At 42.4% G+C, this 17,883-nt stretch overlaps 1 protein-coding gene across 1 annotated transcript in view; it reads right to left on the reverse strand.

Annotated features, from left to right (window-relative positions):
• FABP6 (fatty acid binding protein 6) overlaps nucleotides 1-17,883 on the reverse strand; it is a 452,944-nt gene that overhangs the window by 313,586 nt on the left and 121,475 nt on the right. The window lies entirely within an intron of this gene.

Raw genomic sequence — 17,883 nt, forward strand, 5'->3', positions numbered from 1 at the left:
ATCCTGAGCAGGTTGTCTACATAGGGTTTGAAGCTCAGGTTAGGTATTCCCTGGGGTCTGACATGATGAAGCCTTTGCACACTCAATACAACTGCAAAGAGCTGGAAGAGAACAGAGCAGTACAAAACAGAGCTGAAGAGACTAAGTCACCTCTGAGCAAGAGGTGACAGTGCCTCTGGAGAGCTGGCTCAGCTGGCTACTCCAGCTTTTGCTTGGTTGTTCAACATTTCCAGCTCTGTAAATTTCAAATTTCTGATCACATTTGTCTTTGTAAGGTTTTTGGTTATCACAGGACTAGAGGCAAGGCTGGTGTTATTTCCAGAATTATCAGAAACCCCATGAGAACTCATTCCCAGCAGGACCATCTTATTACCAAATCTGGTCCAGAAAAAGAAATACATATGAGGGAGTGGAAAGGTGTTGGGTTAAGGAAAAAAAAAAATGATCAAAACTTTCTTTTCAAATCTCAAACATGTTTTTTATTCCAATTATCAATGAAGATTGAAGTTTGCTTTTGTTCTATTGATTGAAAAAGGGAATGATAGCTGAAACTCATAGTGAAAAGGACGTGAGATTTTTACAAAGGTGCTCAGATATGATTGATTCACCTCACTTAGATTTAGAAGGCTAAAGAAAATCCATAAAAAGGATAAGGGGGGGTGTTTCAGATTTCAAACATCATCAAGGCTGGAAATGCACTACTGCTTTTTGAACGTGAAAAACACACACATTGTAAGAAGTCTTTTGACTCCAGCAGTTTTAGCTGAACCACTCTCAAGATAGACTTTAGGTTTCCCCTCATAGTATTTGCCCCTTATTTCATCATCCTTTTCACTATAACTTAGGAAAAAGCCAAAGCAGGTTACTCACAACTTAAAGTCCTGACACTCACTGCTCTTTGTAACATCTTTTGAATATATTTATTTAGAAAGAAAAAGATATTTTGATAGTCAGGAGTAAATTCTAGTGGTGACTCTTGAGCTTACCTTGTCTGATCACACTGATTTCTCAGATGGTTCAATGCCTCCACTAAGGACCATCCCAAAGCATTTCAGTGCTTTTGCAAAGGGGACACTAAAGGCAGAACCTGCTGGCAATGTCACAGGCCTTTCCCTCTCTACTTTTGATCCTCTCTCCAAAACAATTCCCCTCAGATGACTTCTCACTTTCCTGCTGCTTTCTTTAAGCTACATCTCCCAACATCAACATACAAGCAATGACAAAGAAGTGTCATAAATCTAACAAGACCAGCAGATTCCTAAGAATAGGCTGATTTCCTCAGTCTCTAATAATAAAAAGAAAAACAATGAGGATTTCATCCTTTCCAGCACATTTGGACTGTATTTCTTTCTCCTTTACCTTGGCTAAGATACAAGGTGGCTGATATTTGATTCGGATAACAAGGAATCAAAAGGGGTTTGTTTTGCTGCTGCTGGCAGCCTGGCAACCACTGCAGTCCCTTGGGAAGAGCTTTCCTCCTCCTGCACCTCTGGAAAAGTGCCCAGAGCCCCCAGCAACCTCTGCTCTCCTCTTCCCAACCACACAATGCTGCCGGAGCCTTTGGGGGGGCAAACCCCTATGCAGGTAGGCAGCACTAGTCTCAAAAGGAATCACAGCAACCTTCCAAATCTTCCAGAAGCTCTGGAGATGGCCAGCAACCCACACAGGTCTCAGGGGGAGGCTGCTCCCCTCCCTGTGCCCCAGGGATGCTCATCAGCCTCCCCCAGCAGCTCAGGGTCCTTCACTCCAACACTTCCTTGCAGTATCTACCTGCACTGACTATTTAAAACCATCAGAGATTTACATCAGGAAACTTTAAATATAGAAGTAATTTTGTGTCAACTCTTGCCTCTATTGCAGCTCAGAAAACAGAAGGAGGGAAAAGCCTTTCTTTTTTTAGGCTTGGCAGGAAACAAGCAGTTAAATAAGTGAATACTATAAAATGGAAAAAAAAAATCTTGAAGTGATTACAAATATGAAAGGAGTGAATACCAAATTGAAACAGCCGTTTAATCAAGATAAAGCACAGAAATCCAGCAATTGGCCTCTTTCCATGATCCTGTAGAGCTGTGCAGAGGAGGCAGCTTACTGTAGCATTACCAAGCTCAGTTGCTCACTGCTGACTGCCAATACCCCAAAGTCTTCCACCCTTTGCAGCTTTTCACATGCAAAATGCCTTCCTTTATGGATCACTCTTGATGTAAAGTGGCTTTAATTATTCAAGAACTGAAATAAAAATTAAAAGGTAATTGCATTTTAATTCCCCTAATAATGCAGGATGCTACTCTGTGACTTAAATACTGAAAGGTGAAGATTAACTTTGTTAAGATGCTTTTCCTTCAAACACAGCTTCTCTCTATTTTCTGCCAGCTTTCTCTCCCTCTCTTACCCCATAACCAGTCACACCAGCGTACGCCATGTAGAATCTTAAATTCCTGAGATATTTTGGTCTGTTAGACCATAGCATCTGCAGATTGGAGCTTTTTACCATAAGCAATTTTAAGGTTGAGAGATTTACTTGTAATTTACCAGTAACACACTTCTCAGCCTGAGACAGTTGCTTTCCCCAAGCATCTACAGCCTGAGCAATAACAATCCTTTAGAGATGGATGATGGCAGTGGGTGGTTGCACAAATGATGTTATAGGGTGGGGAAATGTTGTTTAAGGGGCAGTTCCTGCTGGCTGACAGACTGTACAGCTCTGATAACCCCTAGCAAGGAGAAGCTTGAGTTGGTTTTTCTTGCTATGGGCATTTGGAACACAATACACCCAGAATTTTGGAATGGGGAAGGCATTTGTTTTCTCTTAACTGTACTTCATGTGTCTGTTATGCTAAAGTTTAGGTGGGAACAAATCCTGTCAACCAGTCAGAGCAGTGGGAAGCAACCTCACCAGGCAGCCTTTGGCACGGAAGCTTCAGGACCTGACCCAGGCTGACAGCAATAGCACTTTGGAAATTAGTGTGAAACCATTGCTCAATACCCATGTATCACCTCTGAATGTCTCCTTTATCACAAAGATTATTTTTTTCCCTCTGCACAAGGAAGTTTTTCTGCTCTTGCTGCCCTCTCTGCCACAACAGGAGCTTTAATTCTTCACACCTCCTTCCTTTCTACTACAAACCAGAGCACTTTCTCCTGCACAAGGTTCCTCCTGGGACTGCACCATAATCAAGTCAGACAGAAGAGGCTCAAAAAAAGGAAAAAATGCAGGTGGAATACAGAGTGAGGTGGTTGATTTGGTGTGCCAGACACGGGCTGGAGTTGACTCCAGATGTGAGCTGAACATTAACGAAAACCTTGTGCTTTATTTTTAGAGTACATGGAGAGATGTGCAAACAATTGCTTGCAGTGAGTGATTTCAGGCAGTCATTAGCCTCAAACTGAAAGAATAACACACATAAATACACAGGCAAGTCTGTTGTGAGCAGAAAAAAAAAAAAAAAAGTTATGAAAACAATTTTAAAGAAAGATGGGGGAAGAGAACTTCATTGTCTTGCTCTCCCCCTCTCTGTATACATCACCCCTGTTCCATGAGTATTAGAGTGATGCAGGTTGAATAGAACCACTTCCCACCAGGGATGAAACACGAAGAGAACTGTAGGACACAAAATGTCCTTTCTGGTTCCCCTAGGTGTCCAGGAGGCGTACAGCTCTGGCAGTGCTTTTGCCCAGACAAACTGAGCCCAGGAACTGAACATGAAGATCACATAAAGATGCTGTGGGATGAGATGCAGCCTACTGAGAAAAGATTTTGCTAAGTTAAAAGCAAGAGTAAAGTAAGTATTATATACATTCTTCAGTCCTGTGTAATGGGAATACCACCATAGTTAGGACTGAATTGCAATTTGCATTCAAAAGTAGGAAGAAATGACTCTAGTTCACATGAATGAAATTCAACTAATGAATTAGCATATGTTGCTGTGAGACAACTTCCAGTTTCAGAGGAAGCCAAATTTTGTGCACATGGCTTTAAAAATAAAATATTTCTGGTTTGTTTGTTTGTTTTAAGAAGTACTCTCAAATGTTCCTTCCTTAAAATTCTGTCTCTTCCTTCACACAACATCAGGGCAACTTGCTCAGGGGAGCCTCCAGATTTCTGTTGCAATGTGGAAGTTTTCTGCAGTCTCTTGATGTTTTTCTGCTCAGGAAAAGGCCATTTTGTGAGCAGAGTAACAGGAATGTGCAGTTTCTGTGAGGAAAGCATCTGAGGAGGGACCAGCCCAGGGGCAAAAGGGGCAGCAGCTCTAGAGGTGGAGTTGCAGCCCACCACAAGCAAAGGGGCCCAGTGTCCAGAAATGTCACTGTGTTTCTTCCCAGGAAGCCTGGTGCCTCTGCAGGGCAGTGATTCTTTATGCATAACACATCCTGTAAGGCAGTTTGTCTCTGGCTGCACAACCAGATGCCCCAGCAAGGACCTAACCAGCCCAGCACCTTGGCAGCACAGGATGTTCTGAGCTCCTCCATGCTGTGGCCACCCACAGATGGTACCCTGACTCCTACCCTGCTCTGCTCCTTGCAGGATTATGTTTGAACACTTCTTGATAGGGTTTCCATCTCACTTCTAATTGGACACATAAGACAAATATTGCAGTATATAAATATATATATATATATATATATTCAGTAAACCAGAAGAACATAGGGGAGACGGTGCCAATGGACACACGATCTTGAAACCTCAACCCATGCCTGTGGTCCTATGTTAAATTTAGCAACCCTATAAGAAAAATTTCTGCAACTGATTTGAAGATGGTTTGAGCACAAGCAAGATTTTCTCCCCTTGCACACAGCTTAGGCCCTATGGGTAGACAGACCCTCTCTGCTGAGCTGCCTGGATAAAGGTAAAACTTACCCATGCGAGCCCCTGAAGTATTCTTCCTAACACCCTTAAATAACAAACCTGTAGGAACTGCAGCATTTTCAGGGTCATTTTCACCTCAAAAAAGGGTGCTGGCATGATCAAGCATGGCTGCACAACTAGACTTAGTCTCACAAAAACAAGCTTTCTCACCAGGTACTTGTGCTTCCTATTCCTTCTCTGAATACAAATGAAATAAAATAAATACCTTATTGTTACCACTAAAATTCAGCACCTGTGTTTAAGCCATAAAACCTATTATGAACAAAGTGCTAACATATTTTAAAGTAATGAACCAAGCACAGTATCTAACAGTGAGGCTATTGCATTGTTCTTGGCAAGTGCAGTAGAAGGATGAAATTATATTTGTGACAAGGGACATCACTTGATTTGAATATCAGCTCTATTAAATAGAAAATAGCAAATGCATCAGCTCTACAACACCTCTGACAGCATGCTGAGGAAAATATTTGGTAGGGTCAGGAGGTAAAAACTGAGCAGAATAATTCTTATTGCTGCTTTCACAGGAAGCTCCAGAAGTAATATGCATTTATGGGGAAATTTAACTGAGTCTATGGAGATTTATTCCATGAGAATTTTCCTTTCTTCCATGGTAATTGTTTGGGTTTCCTTTTGAGTTTCAGATTATGAAAATGATTATTCAGTGGGGAAAATAGCATTGTACGGATGCTACTGTGCAAACAGCAACTTTCTGTAGAATAAAACATGATAATCAGAGAACAGGGCAATTTGATTTACAAGGGAGCAGACAGGAAAATGTGACAGCAAGAAAATAAAGACCAGCTCTCACGGCGTGAAGCCACCTGTAGCACTGATGTGGGATGATTGTGCAGCCCCTGCAGAGCCTCCTCACCAGCTTGTGCAGGGGCTCTGCACAAGAGGACCCAGTGGTCTCTAGCAGGTGAATGATAGCCCAGGGGCCTAGCCCTAGTCTCCCTTCAGCAAAAGCTTCCCAGAGGGTATGCAAAGCCTACTTTGCTAAAGGATATTTCACTGGGCTGTATGTTAAAATTCAGCTCAGCTATTTTAAGTTAATGCCTCTTTCTAGACCTCTCTTTACCTCATTAGGTTTCCACTTTTAAGGCAGAGCCCCTTTAAATCCCTGTTCCAATCTGAGCCTCTGCTGGCAGCTCACATGCTGGCCTAAGGCCATATTATAACCAGTCTGGAGACAGTTTCAAGAAGAGCATAAGAGAGAACACTTTTACAGAAAGCATCATCAAACTGCCAGTGGCCTCATTAACAGAGAGCCCCTCAGTCCCCAGATGCACAGGGAACAGCACGTGGGCCATTAGGAAAACCAGGGATGCCCTGGGACACAGAGCGTACAGCAGGATGAGCCTCCTGCCCTGGCAGAGGAAGAGGCAGAGAGGTTAATTAGTTCATACTTTTAATTAATTTGCCATTCCTAATAGATGCTACAGATAGAGTCCTGAAGTCTTGATTGTCTGACAAGGTAAATTTATTACACATTAAGTGGGCAGCATATGCCTTCCCAACCAGCTGTGCCTACGTGTGTGCAAACACAGTTCACATGAGCTCTGTCTAACTGGGAGAAGGTATTTTGGTCTCCTTTTCTTTCCATACTGACCACTAATCCAGTCTCAGACAGTCTCCCCTCCGTGATGTGTCCTGTGTGTGTGCACTGCTCCGCCTGGGAGTCTTCAGCTCCTGGGATCCCTTCTTGCTGCTGGGAGCAGCCCTGTTTGAGCCTGCCACCTTTTCTTCCTTTCTGCTCCCTCTCTCGCAAGGGGAAAAGGGGTTGATTCATCACCTGAGGTGAGACCTGACCTCGGGCAGAACTGCTGGGGGGCAGGAGATAATTTTGAGTTCCTCCCCAGCCGGACAGCCACGGCCAGTGATGCTCCTGCCAAAGTCAGACCACAAATCTGGGGCTTTTGCCTCAAAGCACAGGCATTTGCTTAGTTTAATGCATGAGAGGCATCTCACCTCACCTCACAAAAAGATGCACAGGGACTTGAAATTAATTCTTTGGGCAAAAGCCTGCGGGACCGGGTTTCTGCTCCACAGTCAGCACAGCCTGAGGATGCAGACTCTAGTAGCCCCTAAGATGTTAACCCCCTTCCTCCATCAGAGCCATGGCACACAGGAGCAAGGTTTAGCCCCAGCAATTATCATCTGAGGACTCTGAAATATCTGCCAGGTTTCCCAGCAGTTGAAGCACTGCAGATGCCTACAGGTAAGGCTCCTGGATCTGCATTTCAGCTCTAGGCAGCTCCCTCAAACATCACTGAAAAGGCTAGAAATCCAGTGCCAGCTGAAGAACAGCAATTCTGGTTTTTCCTTGTTGCATGAGGGAAAAAAAAAAAAAAAAAAAAAAAAAGAGAGAAAAAAAAAAAAGAGGTGGGAGAATCAAATCTGGATGTTTCCAACAATAATTAATAGCAAATCTGGGCGGCTCACACAGAGGGCTCGGTGGCATCCGTGCCTGTTTGAGCCAGAAAGCTGGTGAATCAGCTGTGAATATTGATGTGAATAACAATGATTTGATTTGGAAATCAATGTGAGGGAGATTGTTTGCTTGCTTTGTCCAATTTAGTCCATGAAATGCTGGCTTCAAGACAGGGAGAAACTCAGCCGAAGCAGGAAGGGGATTTTGAGAAGGGTGGAGTGGGGTGTGTTTGTTATTTTATCAGACATCCGTCTGGATTCTAGCTGGTGAAAACTTGAGCATTCAATCAAATGTTTTATGTGTGCCTATAATAATCCTAACAAAGGAACAGCTGACAACTCATGATCATTTAAAGATAGAGCAATTTCTATTTAGCAGTCTTGTGACTGCATTTTCTGTATCTACGTGCAAGGCTTCCTAATCATTATGTGGGGTTTGTTGCAGTTTGGCTGCAAATGAAACACTGTGAATTTACAGGAAACCCAACACAAACACTAAGTCTTAAGAGGAATATTAAGAAGCCATTCCCCTGGGTCACAAAGCAAAGGGGCTGCATATACACACCTATTAAAGGTTGCCAGGTATGAGTTGCTGCTTTTATTCTAATCCCATGAGGAGTGATAATTCACCATGGATAATTTGTATGAGAAAGGAGAGAAGCATTTTTTGATTTTAGTCACATTTCACTGTCTCTTACACTTTAGCTCTGGGGAGCTGCTTCCATCAAGAACTCCTAGGAGCACTGCAAGAACCCCTGGGTAAAATTTTTGTGGTATGGGCTGGGAAGTAAACTAGTAAGTAACTGATAAGTGGTCTCTCCTAACACAAATATATTTTTTGAAATATGTGAAAAGCTCAGTCATGAAGTCCTAGACCCCATCTGAGGGTCTCATTCCACCACATTAATAGCAACTTTCTCCACAGAAACCACTATAAAAAAATAAACCCAAGGAAAAACAGTAAATGAAACACCAGAGCTGGAATCTCTCTCATCTTTCTATTGCCCCTCAGAAATTTATTCTCCTTAAAAGCAGCAACTTTATCAATTATGACATAATTGTTTCATCTCTTACAGTGGGAAATTGAGACTTTGTCCCCTCCTGCCAACCAACAGGTCACTCAGATTCCCATGAAATGCTTGGTCTCCTGCTTTGGAGCTGCAGGACTCTCCCTGGCTTTACTCAAGATTAGATGTCCAGCCCTCAGTCAGTTACAAATGAGGAAAGCTGATGCTACACAACAGCACAAGAGCTGTGAGCAGGCCAGTCCCACAGCCTCCCACCAGCACAGGCTGGGAGGAGTGCCAAGAAGCTCTCCCTCCCTCACAGCTTCTAAAGTAGCATCTCTCCTTGGATACAAATGGAGGCATTAGGGTGCCCACAACAGGCAGAAAGGAGGACTGGCTAAATGGTTTATTGAAGTCACAGACATGCCTGGTTAGACCTTATCCCCTTGCCACCTCTAGAAGCAGATTCTCCATATCAGCTGTTCTCCTTAAAGATTAAAACTTCATGACCACAGCAAGTTCTCACCTTTCTGATCCAGTCAGTGACCTGTGAGGAGCAAAGAACTTCTTTTTGACACAGGGAATCCCATCTGCAATGTTACCACCACAATTTTGGTATGTCCATCCATGTAGGTCTGGACTCCTTTGACATAAGCCTCCCACCAGCTGAAGTCACCTCTGGGACTGTTGCAGCTCTGCTTGCTGAACCAGGACACATTTCCCATTCAAACATCTGGGGAAGCTACAGACCAAGGGTGCTGCCAAAATATCAGCTTAATATCAGAACGGATTAACACATTTTACAAACAAAAGCACTGAATGAAGAGGTTGGAATGTTCTATTTGGACATTGAGCAATAGTGACAGAAGCCAAGGAAATTGAGTAGAAAATTCTATCAGCAGTGAGGCTGAGCCCAGGCTGCAGCAGTTAGAAAGTTAAAATGAGTACAGCAGTTTGGGCTGTGATCACCTCAGACCACAGAGGTTTTTCACAAACCTTTTTTCTCCAACTAAATTCTTCCCAGAGCAGATAATTTGAGTAGTGATTCAATTCACTGCAGTCTCCTCTGTGAGTCATTACTGACACAACTCTTAAGCAAAAGTTAAGCATTTTAAGTGAAAGGCTCTATGCATCTTAAGAGAATGGCTCTACCTTTCAAGATGGGATGCAAAACCCAGTCGGTCACAACAAGACATTCAGGCAACAGGGACTTCAATTCTCACAAGTGAGAGCCATTTACATCCACTGATGCATTTTTATTTCAGCAATTCACTGCTGTCCTTCAGCCTCTTTGTGCAGCTACTCAGTGAGGCTCTTTATCTCTCTTTTAAGTATTCATAAAATTTATTCACATTAAAAAGACCAAAATGATCTGGACAGCCAACACAGCTTTTCAGATCAAAAAAAAAAATACCCCAACCATTAAAATTAACTAATTGGAAGAGCTCTGCAGTATTGGCAGCAGAGGAAACAATTTTCTCTCCTGTCCATGGAAAAGGAGCATCTTTGATGCATTTTGACAGTGTCAGGTGAATTGTTTCCATTTCTATAATATGCTCTCCTAGAGAAGCACCTGAAGAGCTGCCTCTTTCTCTTTTATTCTATCACACTCTGTATCTTCACAGCAACAGGGGTTTTCAGCCTCTGGCCAGACTGAGCCAGCTAAAAGCTTTCTTCTGCCCCCAAAGATCTGCACCATAAGGATGCTCCACTCTGGGTCTGGATTCAGACCTTGAGGCAATCAGCTCTGCAGCTCGATTTTAAACTCAGAAGCTCAGTATTAAGCTCAGGAGCTCTCTGGGCTTCTGCACAGGCCCAGTTGTACATAATTCCAACACCATTCAAAACTAATTCCACCAATGCCTGTAATGCAATAGCTGAGCCGTACCCAAACTTCGTGTTTGTGTGAGATAAATACTACCCAGGTTCTTGGCTTGCCTATTAAGGTGTTTGCCCTGATGTTCTTACTGCCATGGGCTCTGCCTGACAAAACAAGTAATGCATTTTAATAAACCTGGAGAGCTGTGTTTGGCTCCCCAAGTAGCTCTGCAGTCAGCTTGATGGAAGGGAGGTGCACACTGCTGCTGACCTGGCTGCTTTGGGGAGGAGGGAAGGAGATGGAGCAAGTGTTGCTCAGGTTCAGATGATCAGTTTCCTGTGCTAACAGACAGTCCCTGAAGCAAAGGCAACCGCAGAGATATTTCGATTAAACAAGCCTGGGATCACTGAATTTCTTCTTCTGCAGCACCCAGGAAAGAACTAGGATAAATTCCTAATGATTGTGAGTGGCAATAATGGTTTTGAGAACAGCCCCTTACTGACTTTACCCTTACCACCTGCCAATTCTTTGCTAATATTTTGCTAAACTCATATTCCTAAAGCAAGACACCTTCCACAATTGCTACCTATAGAATTAACTGGCACAGGTTCATTCTGTCTTTCCTCCTAAAATACTTGACAGACACTTAACAACCTCTTTCACTAGATGCCCACATCCCAGTTTGCACCCCTTTCCCTTCCCTTTCTGAAACGAAAAGCCTTATTAGAAGAAAAAAAAAAAAAAAAGAAAAATTTTAAAAAAAGGAGTGCATTAACATAGATCCCCGCTCTCTGCAGTCTTTTCTGTAACAATTCTGCCCTCTGCCGTGTAAAATGAGCTTCTCAACTTTTCTTGCTATTTTGAGGAAAGAGAGGGGAAGCCCGCAACACCAAAACCATTTCGTTCTCTCCAGCACGGTTGCAGCTCTGCCCGCACCCACCCGCACCTGGGTCAAAGGGCAGGAAACAGAGCTCAGAACCCTCCTATAAAGAAATAAATACTTGCTCTGCTCAAATAAATATCCACCTTTCCACTTTCCCAGCCAACTTCGAGGAGCTTGCATCAAGCAGCCAGCCAGACTTTATCATAGGATTTTTTGAACCTTAGAAGGGGTTTATACAAGATGGCTTTCTTTAACCAGAAGTTCAAAGCCCTTTTTTTTTTTTTTTTTACCTGAGGATGTGAGCTGCAAGACTAAGGGGAGCGAGAAAAATCCCCGAAGTAAAACCAAACAGTAGTAATATGAGGCCAGAGCTTGCCATGTGCCTAGCCAGGATGGAGTAATGAAACTTTAAACACTGAGAAAATTACAAAGACAAATTTCTTAGTTACCACCCTAGCAGATTTAGCTAGAGAACTCCTATGAGATGATGGAGAGTAGTATATCTTGCGTCATAAACATAGATATGTCATAAACACCACATTATATCTGAAACAAGGAAGCCAAATTGATGATAGCCAGATTTTTAAAGGGGCCTGCAAAAATCAGTAGATTTGTTTCAACAGAAGAGACTCTTAGCACTTTAAGAGCTTGTTCTAGCAGCTCTACCAGGGCATTGGTGCAAGATGTCAGGGCAATGCCAGCAGCCACAGTCTGCTCCAGCAACAGTGAGCAATGAGGAGATGCAGTGATTCCATGGGTCAGCTTTTTAAAACAGCTTTTATAAGGTGTAGTTCATGTATTTACTTCATTAATCCCTTCCAGTTCTGAGCTGTTGTTAGAAACTGTTTCTGTGTTCTGAGTAGTGGGGTAAAAAAGCCCCTCTTTTTTTTGTTTTTTTTCAGTGGTGAACTACAGATCAAAACAAACACTGTGGGTTCCTTTCCAAATTGCATTTTTCATTCCACTCTAGTTTGGCTAAAAGCAGGGAACTGCTGAGAAGAATTAGATCTGTCTACATCTGTCACCATAAAAAGTGACTGGGAAAATTAACATTAAAATGAAATCTAAGCAAAGGATCACCAGCTGCAAGTTAACTTAAACAGTTGGACTTGATAAGCTGAGAGGTCTTTTCCAACCTTGATGATTCTGTGATTATACAGGGCACAAATCCTAATGATGCAAATAATCCCAGCACATTCCCTGTCATTGGCCATCTAATTGTGTTCACTTTCTCCAGCTGCTGAAAAAAGCCAATTTGCCTTCCAAACCAACCAACCAACAAACCAGAAAAGCTTAACAAGGCATGCTAGACTTTCTGACAGAGCTTCTTGACTGCCCCTATGCAAAGTGAAGGCAATGGGGTTTCCTTTCTGAAGTCAGAAACCTTCAGCTGACAGTCTGAGTGCCTCAGTACAATGTCCTGAAGTGGATGGTGTTAATGCAATTTTAATCTACAGTTTGGCCATGTTCCTGCCATACCCACATCATAGGGATGGCAGCACAGCAAAGCCTTGTGAGGCTGCATGCTGCATGAGACACTTTCTGAAAAAGGCAGAAGAGCTTTAATCCTCAGGGTTGACCAAGTTATTTTCTGCATTAAAATCAAGTGGAAGAGCAGGCAGACATGAGGAGATGATGTCTCTGTAGCCCTGGACCTCAGCCTCTTTCATGCTGCACTGATTTATAAAAGATCTCTCTGGTACTCAGAGAAGGAAGGGGCCTCTTCAGCTGCCCTCATTCCTGAGTGTTCTCCATGCTAAAGGCATGTAGCGCTCTGTAAATCCTTTGAAATGTGGTTGTACTGTGATAGGGAAATATGACAACATAAAACTGCTAATGCCCAGATCCTGAACGCAACCCCTGCATCTCCTTGATGTCTCTTAATCTCTCTCAGAACACTGCATGGTCTAGCCTAGAGAATTCCTTAATATCCCACCCAACCTTAATTTCTTTGATCCTTCTAAATTCTTACTGAACCAAAAACTTCCCACTCCAATAAAACTGTAATTCCAGCCCCTTTGGCAGCTTTTCTAAACTCCATTAGAACTTCACAACCCTGAATAAAGCATAGTTGGTTTAGCACAGTCAATGGATCACAAAGTTTTATAATTTAATTTCATCTCTTTTGCAGTAGTGCAATTCCCTTTCCAAAACCCTGCCTATATAATAGGCACATATTCTTCTATATCCTGGTCCTGTCTCATCTGATCACAGCAATAGATATGGCAAATGAATCAGAAGTTTTATGTCCACTGTGCCAAGAAGAGGGTGGAGACAATGTCAGTCAACCAGAGGAACAAGGGAGGGCCAGAAAGTGTTGGATGTTTCACATCCCTTGCATGTTTGCTCTTAGATGCATTGTGAGAAGTGTGATCAGTTCGATTCTTTTTTCCTACAGTTAGAAGAAAGAAACACAAGGCTCTTTGGATACCTTGAGAACACCTTCTCAACTGGCTCATTATACCCTATTGTGAGGCATTTCCAAAAAAAGAACATTACACTGCATGGGTGGGGAATAATCCTGTTGGTATAGATAAAAGGTGCCAATGCTCAATTAGAGCAACTTGTGGTAGCTGAAGAATGTGTCTCTCCACTTCTCAGACGTCTTCCAGTGAAAACCAGTAGCTTCAAACCTGCCCAGGGAAAAAAAATACCTGAGTGATGGGGCAGTAGTCAGATACCTACAGCAGCTGGAGACAAAAAACCCCATCAGTAAGAGCAAACTTCTCCACTGCAGCATTGGGAGCTTCCTAGCAAAAAGCCCTTGCTGTTTCAGCTGTAATTACATAAATCCTTTCGAAGAGTTTGTGTCAAAACCATTGATCAAGAAACAGCATTAATTAGACCTAATCCACACTTCGGAGGCACCAGAACATATCATCGTGGCTCAAGGGGTTTTAGGGCAGCAGAGTGTACACCTCAGCAAGGCTTCCTTAATTTTATCCTCATGATTTTGAGGGTGTGAATGCATAGAGAAAAAGAAAAAGGAAGAAAACAAAGAAAAAAAATAGCAGCTTGGCAAATTCAACTCTTCCAAAGTGCAGCTAGCACTCTGAAAATTGCCTGAGGCTAAAACCTCCTGTAGCTGTACCCAGAAAGGTTGTGCCCTTGAGAAGAAACACTGAAATATCATTGAGGTTCTGACTAATCCAACTGCAAACACATTTATTTGCTTTTCTCAGAGCAGGCAGACACCTGGCAACTGCATGGGCAAAGGGCTGAATAAACCACAGGGGTGATTTACTGGGAGAAGGCAAAGTCTGAGATCCCTGGCAATGCTTCAGCCCTACCAGCCACATCCCAACACAACTGGGTACCCCTTTCCTTCCACCATGCCACAAAAAAATAAGCAATCTGCTAGAAAGAGCAAGAGGCACTGACAGGAGGAGTGGGCATTGCTTAAAGCAACTACAGGAATCTTAAACAAAAGAAAAAAAAAAAAAAAAAAAGAAAAAAAAAGCAAAAAAAAAAACCCACCCATGAAAAAGAGCATAGTGGAGGCCCTCAGAACACAAACTTAATGAGATTTTGATAAACCCCCCTTTTAAAGGAGAATATTTCTATTTTAAAATGTACAAACCCTAAAATCTTCATCAATATCCTGATAAGAAACTTCTGCTGCTGTTTTAGTTTCAATTGAAATACAGAGCATGGAGGCTGCCATAGACACAAACAAATTTTTAAATAACGGTTTTTCATCAGAACAGCTGCAGTATCAGGCAGAAATGCGGGTGTACAGGGGGGAAGCTGGAAGGAACCTGACCAACTCCAAGTTCCTAATCAAGTTACTCCAAGATTTTAATGAACACAGCATAGAAACTTTTAATACCCTTCCAGCTTTTTAAAGAAAGTATTACCCTGTGTTATTTGGCAGCATCCCAGCAAATGCTGTCAGGGATGGATGAGACCTCAGTCAAAAGATCTTTTCCTGATCTTCTTTTCCTGAGCTTGCACACAAAAACACAGAAAGGAGGAAATGTGAAAAATGGGTGAAACTTTAAAATGTAAAATGCAGGAGGCTTTTGAAGTGGGCTTGTGATTGAGATGTCCTGCTTCTGGTGGTGTTTGATGGTTTGTCAGCATCAGCAGGCATTTTCCTCCTCTGTAAGATCTCTTCCTGGCAGAAACAGGCAGAGGAACTTTCTGAGCAACGTTGCAAGCAGAAAATGGACATTTCTGCTCAGTGGGCATCTGTTCAGAAGAGGCTACAGACAACACATCCTCTTTTATTCTCAAGCCTCTCAATCGGTAATACTAACTATGGCAAAATTCCTGGAATATTTCAAATAGATTCATTTTGTGTCCTCAGCCAAGTATGTCCCTGTGTCCCAGTCTATAAAATGAGAATAAATAAAGAATAACATTTCTCACAAGAATACCAGGAAATTTAACACCACCATAATAGTAATTGAATTGCTATCTATAGAAAGTGGATATGCTTGGCTGAGTTCTTTTTTTTTTTTTTTTTTCTAAACAACAAATTCATGATCACTATTTGATACACAGTTATGAATTGGAAAGAATTATCCCTGTGATTATTATTACTATACAAATTGGGTCATTTATCTATAACCTGCTTTCTAGGAGATACCTCCAGTGGAAGTGCTGCCTGGTACTTTGGTGGAGATGCAAGAAAGTTTGGGGTGTTCTGCCATCACCTGCACAGCAGTGGAGCTTCCAGGAAAGCAACAGACATTAATCCATACAGACAAGTCTTCTGGGCAACATAATGTTATTTTAAATCTGATTTTAAAGGAGGAGAACAAAGGGGAAGACAGTCAGAGAAAACCTTAAAAATATTTAGAAAAGGAAAATAAAATATCCTGTGTTTGGCAAATTCTTCTAACAAATTATATTCTTTGACTAATCCCAAGTATTTAAGGAAGTGTTCAAGGTCAGGCTGGATGAGGCCTTGAGCAATCTGGTCTAGTGAAAGGTGTCCCTCTGTGTAGAAGTATTTTGGAACTGTATGATCTTTAAGGTCCCTTCCAAACCAAACTCTTCTATGATCCATGGGTGCTGAGGCAGTGTAAGACTTACCTTTAGAACAGGGGGGAAAAAAAAAAAAAAGTGTATAAAAGTCTCATTTTAGAAATTAGACATTTGATGGCAGACAGAAACCTCTGAGTGACTCAGTGAGATAACAGCTTAAGCTGGCTTTGCCCAAAACTCCTCTCTCTCCAGATCAGCAGTGAGTGGTCAGAGAATGGGAAATAAGAATGACTACCAGAAACACAGCCTAACAAATCCTAACAAATATCTTTCATATTTATTTTAACCTAATACAAATTATAAAAGTGTCTCTTTGCCAATGCAAAGCTGGGCTAGTACATCAGTGAGGGAGGGATGCCAGTGAACAGAGATTTCTATACTTGAGTGCTTACATCCTGTCAAAGGGATGGACCTTCCAGGATATCTTTAGGTATTAACTTTCTGATGTAGAGGTTTTTTTAAAGGAAAGAAGCAAAAGATAAAAAAGCACAACTTCCTGTATGGTTGGGCTGCCAGAAAAACAGATTGTGAATCACTGAAAACTAATGACCTTAGTCAGCATATTGCAACTCTGTAGCTTTTAAGACCTGCTGTTCTGTTTCCAAGGCAGGAGAGAGGCTTGTCAAAGCTGTGGTTGCCATATATACACATGCTCACTCATGCTCACAATAAAGTGCTACTTTCCTCAGCTGTGCAGACATCAGGCTTACTGAACCTGACATAAACTCATCATTTTCCTGGAAGCAAAAAGGGATGCTAGCCAAAAAGATGAGCCAGAGCTGGCAATAGCTATCTTGTCTTGGGGTACCAAAGGGCAGCAAGTGCAGAGCCATCTCTAGAGGAGTCTGCAATGTGCAGCCACTCACTTGGAAAGGCCTCAGATATTTGCTGAGATGCCTGACTGCAGCCTGCACTAACTTCTCTCATCAGCATTCACCAGACAAGGCACACGCAGTATAAGGAAGAAATGCAGAGGCTTAAGGAGAGGATGATGCGTCAGCAGCAGCCAGAGGGAGCAGTGCCTAATGCCACAGGGCTCTTTTCTCACCTGCAACTCAAAAGATGCCAGCACCTACAGACCTCCTTGTTGCTGCACCACTTGTTCCCACTCCACTTTTGAAGCAGTGCACGAGTCCCTTCAGTACTCAGGAGGTTTGCTTTTCCCACCAGATAGTGATGCTTTTTTCCCAAGATAGTTCCCAGCGCTGTCTTGAAGCAGGGAGAAAACAGTCCTTGGGTATGACCTGGAGAAAAAGAAAGAAAGAAAAAGAAAAAAAAAACCAAAAACAACAGATCAAAGGACAAGTGCCCCAAGAGAGGCAGGGAGGGATCAAGGACCAAGAAGTGGGGACAGGAAGTCAGTGACTGGAGGAGGCAGCAAACCACAGAAATAGCAACAGTGGTGACACGGAGGTACAGGCTCATGCCAGAAGATGTAGGTGTTTGTCCTGATTTTTTTTGTTGTGAAGAGTAAGCAGAAAGCCACAAGTGAAGAGCAACAAGCATGCAACAGAATTCAGGGCTGGTGTTCCACTTGAAGTCTTTGGGCTCTCAGCTTATTCTTTTTCAAAATGTAGGTAGCCTTGCTGGGCTGCCAGAGCTGTGCCAGGGGGATTCAGCTGATTTATTTATTCAGATCAAAACAAGCAGAGCAAGAACTCTGAAGAAGGACCAGAGGGTGTCATAGGTCAGCTTGGAGAAGACACCAAGAGGTTATAGCTTCCAGCAAATGCTTTACTTGTCTCCAAATCAAATTTTCAAATCTATAGCACTAATAAATACAGCTGAATTCATTCTGAATTATTTCCTCTGACAGGAGGAAAACCAAGTACAATGAAAAATCGAAATTTCACTTTGAAATGAAACATTTCAACGACCAAATTAAAGA

This window comes from Heliangelus exortis, chromosome 15, assembly GCF_036169615.1.
Source record: "Heliangelus exortis chromosome 15, bHelExo1.hap1, whole genome shotgun sequence".
Classification (NCBI taxonomy): Eukaryota; Metazoa; Chordata; class Aves; order Apodiformes; family Trochilidae; genus Heliangelus; species Heliangelus exortis.